This window comes from Furipterus horrens, unplaced genomic scaffold (genome assembly GCF_987537825.1).
Source record: "Furipterus horrens unplaced genomic scaffold, mFurHor1.1.pri manual_scaffold_8, whole genome shotgun sequence".
In the NCBI taxonomy this organism is placed as follows: domain Eukaryota; kingdom Metazoa; phylum Chordata; class Mammalia; order Chiroptera; family Furipteridae; genus Furipterus; species Furipterus horrens.
The window spans coordinates 25,467,058-25,474,759 of record NW_028327178.1 but is presented as its reverse complement, the minus strand read 5'-3'; the positions used below and the strand labels follow the sequence as shown (position 1 = coordinate 25,474,759).

At 37.8% G+C, this 7,702-nt stretch overlaps 1 non-coding gene across 1 annotated transcript; it reads left to right on the top strand.

The window, feature by feature from the left end:
* Window positions 1-1,935: 1,935 nt before the first annotated feature.
* LOC150002639 (U6 spliceosomal RNA) lies at window positions 1,936-2,038 on the top strand. Its single transcript, XR_016512841.1, has one exon. It is a non-coding gene; the product is annotated as a U6 spliceosomal RNA (small nuclear RNA).
* Window positions 2,039-7,702: the final 5,664 nt, after the last annotated feature.

The following is a 7,702-nucleotide window of genomic DNA, read 5'->3' as shown; positions in this document are numbered from 1 at the left end:
ATTAGTATCCCCCATTTTACAGAAAGAGGAACTGAGAACCTAGAGTACTAGAGTGGCCTCATTGAGGGTTGCACAACTAATAAATGGAGAGTTAGAATTTGTGCTCAATTCTGTTTGATTGAGGAACTCAAGGTCTTATGGGCTTTGCATACTGGACACATTAAATCTTCTAGCTCCTCATTTTACACATTCAAAATACATTTTCTCCTCGTTTTTTTCTGGGTTGCATATCTCAGCTCCCTTAAGCATTCCTTAATTAATATAACTTTCAGTCACCATGTGATCATGGTTCATTTTACTTTAGGCGTTCCTAGTTTTATTCCTCATGTATGGAACCTTAAACTGGAAATATACTAAAAATGTGGTTTGACAAGTGAAGCATTAGAAGATTCTATCACCAACCTTCATCACTTTTCCAAATCAGTTTTCTGCATCTGCAAAAGTTACTAATAGCAAAGATGATAATTGACATCAGAAGAACTTCAAAGTACAAAATTTTAAGGACATAGAAAATACAAGTCAGAAGGCCTTATTTTCAGATCAGAAGGATTCTCTATTTATTTGAAACATCATCATTTTCTCTAAAAAACTGAGTGTAGAACTGAGTTTAAATGATTTCGCACTTGACTTGAGGACAGGATGCTGCATCTCCCTTTGCTGAAATTTGGGATAAATGTACTCTCATCTCAGCTGCCCAGGAACAACCACACAATGGGGACATCATTCTTGTGGATTCCAGAGCCCCAGTGTAAGCTTCCAGCAGAGGTAAGGTTACTACGAGGAGCTTAGGATTTCAGATTAATCAGGAAGAGAAATGAGAACTAGGTGCGACTGTCTTTGGATGGCCAAGGAAAACCAAAGTGCAGGAGATACATAGGCATTATCCCCACAGCTGCTGTGGGTGTCAGGCCATTGCAGATGTTGCTGACTGCTGAAACCTTTGCTTGGAGCTCTCGAGGAAGCTCTGACGCTGATATAGAAATTGTACTGAATAAGAACAGGTCCTACCCTCTGGCTGCTGTGGCTCAGTGGATTGAATGTCGGCCTGCGGACCAAGTGTCACTGGTTCGATCCCCAGTCAGGGCACATGACTAGGTTGCACGTCAGGTCCCCAGTTGGGGGTGTGAGTGAGAGGCAACCACACAGTGATGTTTCTCTCCCTCTCTTTCTCCTTTCCCCTCTCCCTAAAAATAAATAAATAAATAAACAAACAAATATATATATAAAGAACAGGTCTTGTTCCCTTGGGAGAAGTAAGCTAGTGTCTTTCGAAGAACTCATACCCATTCCAGGCAAGAAGCTAGACCTCTGTCAAAAGAAGTTAACAGACCTCATTAAAGGAAGAAAATAGTTGTAAAAGTAGTAGTTATAGTAATAAAAGGATATTATGTTTAATAGACTAATATCAGTCATATAAGGTGTCAAACATGGAGATAAGGAGAAAAGGGAGCCTTCGGAGTTAGGCTATGGCTTTGCCTTTTTCGGGTGACTTAAGGGTGTTTGTGGCAATTAGGGTCTTCAAGAAAGTGTCTTGGTAGAAGCACCTTATTGGAACAAAAATAGACACTATTAAATGTCAGGATTTCTGAGTTGCCATTCTGATCATTAAGTAGTACTGTGGTTGGGGGCACTTTTATGATCAAATTAAAATACATAAAGATTTTTTTAAATAGTGGTGCAGAATGCCTTAAAAACACCTCTTCCACATTCTACCTCTCCAGTTACCTAATTTCTATTCTTGTTACATTTTAGCATTTGCTTTTTAGTGGAGGTTACCTCCATAACTCTAAGCAAGATGGTGATAGGATTTTTTCTCAGTTTATGAAATATAGGCGTTATTGTTTCCTGTCTATTATATGGCCCCAACTTCCCCTTCTCTACTTAACTTTTAATTAATATTTTAGTTTTATAGTTTTTTATTTACTTAAGTTTTTAGTATTTCTTTCAATAGCACATACACTAAAAGTGGAATGATACAGAGATTGACATGACCCCTGATCAAGGATGAATGCAAATTTGTGAAGCATTTGATATTTTTGTGTAATAGTATTCAGCCTTAAGGAAGAATGAAATCCTAACACATGCCACAACATGGAAGACCCTTGAAGACATTATGCTAAGTGAAATAAACCAGACACAAAGACAGTTATCCTATTATTCTGCTTCCTCTGAGATACATAGAGTATTCAATTCATACAGACAGCAAGGAGAGTGGTGGTTGCCAGGAGCTGGGGAGCAAGGGCAATAGTGCACTGTTCTTTAATAGGTATAGAGTTTTAGTTCAGGGATATAGAAAGTTCTGGAGATAAATGGACGTGATGATTACACAACATGTGAATATACTTAATACCACTGAACTGTACACTAAAAATTATTAAAATGGAAGATCTTATGTATATTTTACCACCAAAAATATAAAACAACTTTCTTATTTTTCAGCTTCTCTTATATATTTTGACTTACTCATATAAAAGTACATAATATGTTTTTGTGCAAGTCAATTTTCACCCTCATCGTACTTGAATAACTCTATATACAAACTTTTCTTTTTTTAAAGATTTTATTCATTTGTTTTTAGAGAGCGGGGAAGAGAGGGAGAAAGAGCAGGAGAGAAACTTAGGTTGGTTGCCTTTCCCACACCCCCAGCTGAGGACCTGGTTTGCAACCCAGGCATGTGCCCTGACTGGGAATCGAAACAGCAACCTTTTGGTTTGCAGGCTGGCACTCAATCCACTGAGCCACACCAGCCAGGACTATGCAAGGTTTTCATAAAACAATATAAGAGTGATTGTACAGACACTGATGTTGTTCACAAATAATTTTTCCTCCTCTCTGCCTTATGTACATGTGGGGTTACTGAAGTTCAGATCCATTGTAGGTGATGAAGCCACATACCTAGGTTTGGCTAATAAACTGAGCAGCGGGGGAGTCATCCTCAGACTTGAGCATTTAACTTCCAAGCTCTCCGTCTCTTGCTATAGCAACTGCACAAGTGTGAGTGGCCTGTTTTATTTCATTTTATGTTCTGAAAATTTCTGATGTTATGTTTAGAAGTAAGTATTTTTTTCACCCATCCTTTTGTGTATTCAGAGTATCCCTTAAGTAGAAAGATTCATGCCTTTTTTCAGGAGTGCAAAATTTTCCTGAATTTTATGTTGCTGTTTCTTCCCTTCTATTTCCTGTTTTCTCCGTCTGCAGCCCATATTTGTTGATTTTGATTGGTATCCTTGATGGTCTGCTTGCCTTTTTTATTTCATGCCATATTTTCTGTCTCTTTGTCCTGTGTAGAGACTCTGTTTATATGGAGTTTCTTGACTTTTATCTTACTGATTTTTTCTTGGCACCATCCTTCAAATCTCTTAGAGAATACTAATTAGATATTTTTAAAATTTCTTCTCTTCCATGACTTATTTTTATTTCCACTGAGAGTGTTTTGTTTATTTATTTTGCTGTTTGAATGCTGCTAATTTTCTTTATATGCCTGAGTGGCTGTAAGTTACTTGTGTATATTTAAAATAGGCTGTATTGAGTTGACTTATCCAGGTAGCAGATTGGACTTTCTCTACTGCTGTATATTTCTTGCTTGTTTGCCCTGCAAGACTTTTGTTTCAGTAAGGAGGCTGACCTGGCCAGGTAGGCACTTAAATTACTGGGGAGCCAGGCTTTGGTAAAAGATTACCAAAATGGAAAGAAATCGATAATGTGGTACCAGTACCCAGCTAGTGGTTCTAATTCTACCTAAGCAAAGCATTCCTTTTTTAAAATATAGGGGTCATTGTTTTAGTTATAGTGATTATTGTTTTGCTTTGATTTTTTTTTTTTTTTGTCTTGGGTCAACATGTGGTTTCTTATACATCTAGGAATGTGGGAGAGAAAGGAGAGGAGTTAAGGACGTTATTGGTTTCTTGTTCTAAAAATGGAATTTTAGTCAGATCCACTGTTCCTATCCACCCACCAATTTTGGCTCACTTTCATTATCCCACACTCGTAATTCTATTCCAAAAGTCTTTGGGGGTGTGCCTGGAAGATTAGCTCCCTCTTTTCCTGCCATCTCTTCCTGTGTTAATTTTCAGCTATTGATTGTTCAATTTATGGTTTCATCCATTTTTCATCTCCCCAAAATGTTTTGAAATCTAATGTTGAATGGTCCTTTTCCAATTGTCTTTCCTGTTTTTATTTTCTTTTATTTTAATAAGAAGTGGAGGCAAATGCAGGCACTTGATCACCATATTAAACAGGAGATGATCCTGTGAACTTGCAGAGAACAAGGGACGGTGTTGCATTTTGTATATCTGCAGTACCGTCGACTGTGTTCATTTTTTTTTTTCTTTTTTTTTGGTTTTTCAATTACAATTGTTCCATTTTCCCCCATTGCTCCCGCCCCCTCAGCCCACCCTTTCTCCCACAATCATATCCCTCCCCATTGTCCATGTCCATGAGTCATGTATACACGTTCCTTGACTAGACCCTTCCCTTACTTATCCCCCTTCTCTCCCTCCCCCCTCCCCCCTATTGACTGCTATTCTGCTCTTTGTCCTGTTTAGTTCATTTGTTTGTGTTGTTCTTTAGTTTCCTGTATTAAGTGATATCATATGGTATTTTTCTTTCTTTGCCTGGCTTATTTCACTAAGCATAATTCTCTCTAGTTCCATCCATGTTGTCGCAAATGGCAGGAGTTCTTTCTTTCTGCTACATAATATTCTTAATGAGGGCAGGACATGATGAGTTGGGAAAGCTAGAACACAGGTCGATAGTATTATGTTTTCTGGACACAAGGCACATCAACATCTTTTTATGGTTTTTAAGCTGTTTGAAAAAAACACCGTAGGAAAATGAAAGAAGAAAGTCAGGATTTGAATCAATAGCCCTTTCTCTTGTCATATGTGTATGTACACACACACACACACACACACACACACCCCTTGGAAATATTTTGATATGACAAATACAGAATACCATGATTAAAGTAGCAATTCTGCTTTTGAACATAGCTAATTGAAATAACTTAATCAAAAAGAAACTAAAAATTAATAAAAGTAGTAACTATCATAAAACTAAAACATTTTAATAGTTTTTTTTGTTTGCATTTTAGAAGATGTTATATTCAAAGAATCTTGAATTCAGGTTTTATTCTTGTAGTTCCCTGCATCTATAATTAATCCTCAAGTCATTTTCCTCACTTCTTATAAGAAATACATCTGGTGCTTCTGAAAAAAATATTTTCACGAATGCTTGTGGGTGATTTATTGGTACTTATATATCTGTTCTATGTTGGGCATATAAAATCGTGCCTACTCCAAATGTCCAGCACGATAGCAGCATGGCTTTTATATTTCATCCAGACTTTCCTTCTGTCCATCTGCTTCTATTAAAGCACCTTGCTTTGCCCTGGCTGGTGTGGCTCAGTGGATTGGGTGCCAGCCTGTGAAGTGAAAGGTCACTAGTTCGATTCCCAGTCAGGTGCACATGCCACATGCCTGGGTTGCAGGCCGGTTTCCCACTTGGGGGCATGTGAGAGGCAACTGATTAACATAACTGTTGCACATTGAGGTTTCTCTCCCTTTTTTCCCTCCCTCACTTTCTCTCTATAAATATAATAAATGAAATATTTTTAAAAAACGACCCCGCTTTTGTGTTTCCTAAACTTCTAGGCTCTCCATGATGTAGTCTGGTTCCTCATGTATCCCTTAGTAACCTCCTTCCTCTGATATCTCATTTTTCTCTTCTCATTTATGGCAACCTTGTCTGTCTTATCACAATTACATGTTCAAGCCTCTTTTGACTCTCTGTTTATTAGTTGTTATTGTTTTAAGATTGGAATGATGGGTACATTTTAATGTAGATAGGGAGAAGCAGAAACCAAAGAGGTCTCTGTATTATGAGCTCCGTGTGTCAAAGCAGAGTCAGAAGCTAGACTGCAGGTAAGGAGGAAACCTGTTGGTTAGGGCCAGAGTGGTGGTGGTGCAAGGAGTGTGCAGTGCTAGAGAATACTCACGCAAGGAGAAATAGCTGCGGAAGTCAACTAGAAATAGGTTGGTAAGTGGCCTAGGTGATTATCAGAAATGAGGGCTAGAGTTCTCAGCTATGCTTTTGTGACTGGTGGTGCTTTAAAAAACAGAGGGAATATTTGATATTGAAATCTGAGTCTCATCTTACTTATTATCCATTGAAATCAAACATGAACCATTCATGTGTTTATCAAAGATCCAATAGACGTGTACTATGCAATGCATTTTAGTTAAAATTTTGTAAACTTCAATAATGACTGAGGCATTACCCTCCCGGAAGCCAATATCTAACAGGAGAGGGGGGTAAGTACACATATAATGAGTGACAGAAGAGAAGTAAGAGACAGTATTTTGTATGTGGCAGTATAAATTATTTAGAACTGAAAGGATACAATATGTTTATGGCCGTAGTTAAAAAAAATATTTTTACTGTAGCCTTTGGACTCCTAAAATCGAGGCAACCCTTAAACCCATTGGGAGCACATGGGACATGAGAAACAGCAAGGACAGCTTGCCAACCAGCTCGATTGTAGCCCGTCACAGTGCATAAGGTAGAGTTTCTGTTTAGTGAAAAGCATGCTGAGAGTGGTCAGAAAAGAAATTCTTATGATCACTCTTAATTGCCTATAAAATAAGGATACTTCCTTAATAAAACTTATTTCAAAGTATGTCATCTGACAAGTCATATTGGCTAATTACAAGTCTAAACCTTTCCATTGATTATCTCAGAGAACTTGAAGATACTTTTCTACTCTTTCAGTCCTCTTGGATAACTAACAAGAAATGTGACTCACCAATGATCTTTCAGCCCAACTCTAAATATTTCTTTAGACAGCTGTACCTTCTAAAGCATTTTGTTCCCTAGTGTGTTTGTACTCCTATAGTATATTTCATATCCAATTAAGTATTCCATGTATGCACTTTGTCAAAGGAAAGGGCGTTCTGTAGTTAATGTCAATCATCTTATTAGAATACCCCAGCCATCATTTAAAATGGCTTAGTTATTCTACTCAACAGAGCTGATTCCTTTTCCATTCTCCTTTCCTTTGGTGGTCTAAGATGGTTAATTCTTGCATTTCTAGCTTGTTAGTACACACAGTGAGAGAGGGAAATGTCTTCCGGTAGCAATAGCATGCAAAAGAGGTAGCAAAGCTTACAACCCAGATTAGATCTATGGGGACGTGTCTGGCTTTTGATTTTTGAAATTGGGTAAATTGTGAAGAAAAGGAAGATGCTACAAACAGGAATGTCAGCCTGAGCACTGCACAACTTTTAGGAGCGGCACTTGCAAACTGCAGTGAATGGGACTGCTATCCTGTGGAGGCCTTCCATCGTTTCTGTCCTTTGGCCAGGTACAGCAAAACTAAACACCAAGTTTGTTTAGGAAAAAGTAGCAGCACCTTGCTACACAGACAGAAAGTTGTGTCAGATTTTCAGGCTACACCATATTAGTGACTTTGGTATGCCTATAGGGAAAATAGAAAAGAACGTTTATAATTGAAATTTCAGTTTTTTCTCATTCATTGAAATCAAACGTGAATGATTCATAAGTTTTTAAAGACACAATAGACTCATACAATTCATTCTGCTAATTTTATGGAAAATACAATGATGAGTAAGGCAGTACTCTTGATCATAGAAACTGAGGGTCTGGCAGGAGAGTAAGATCGATATACATTTGATGGAGCAAAGAA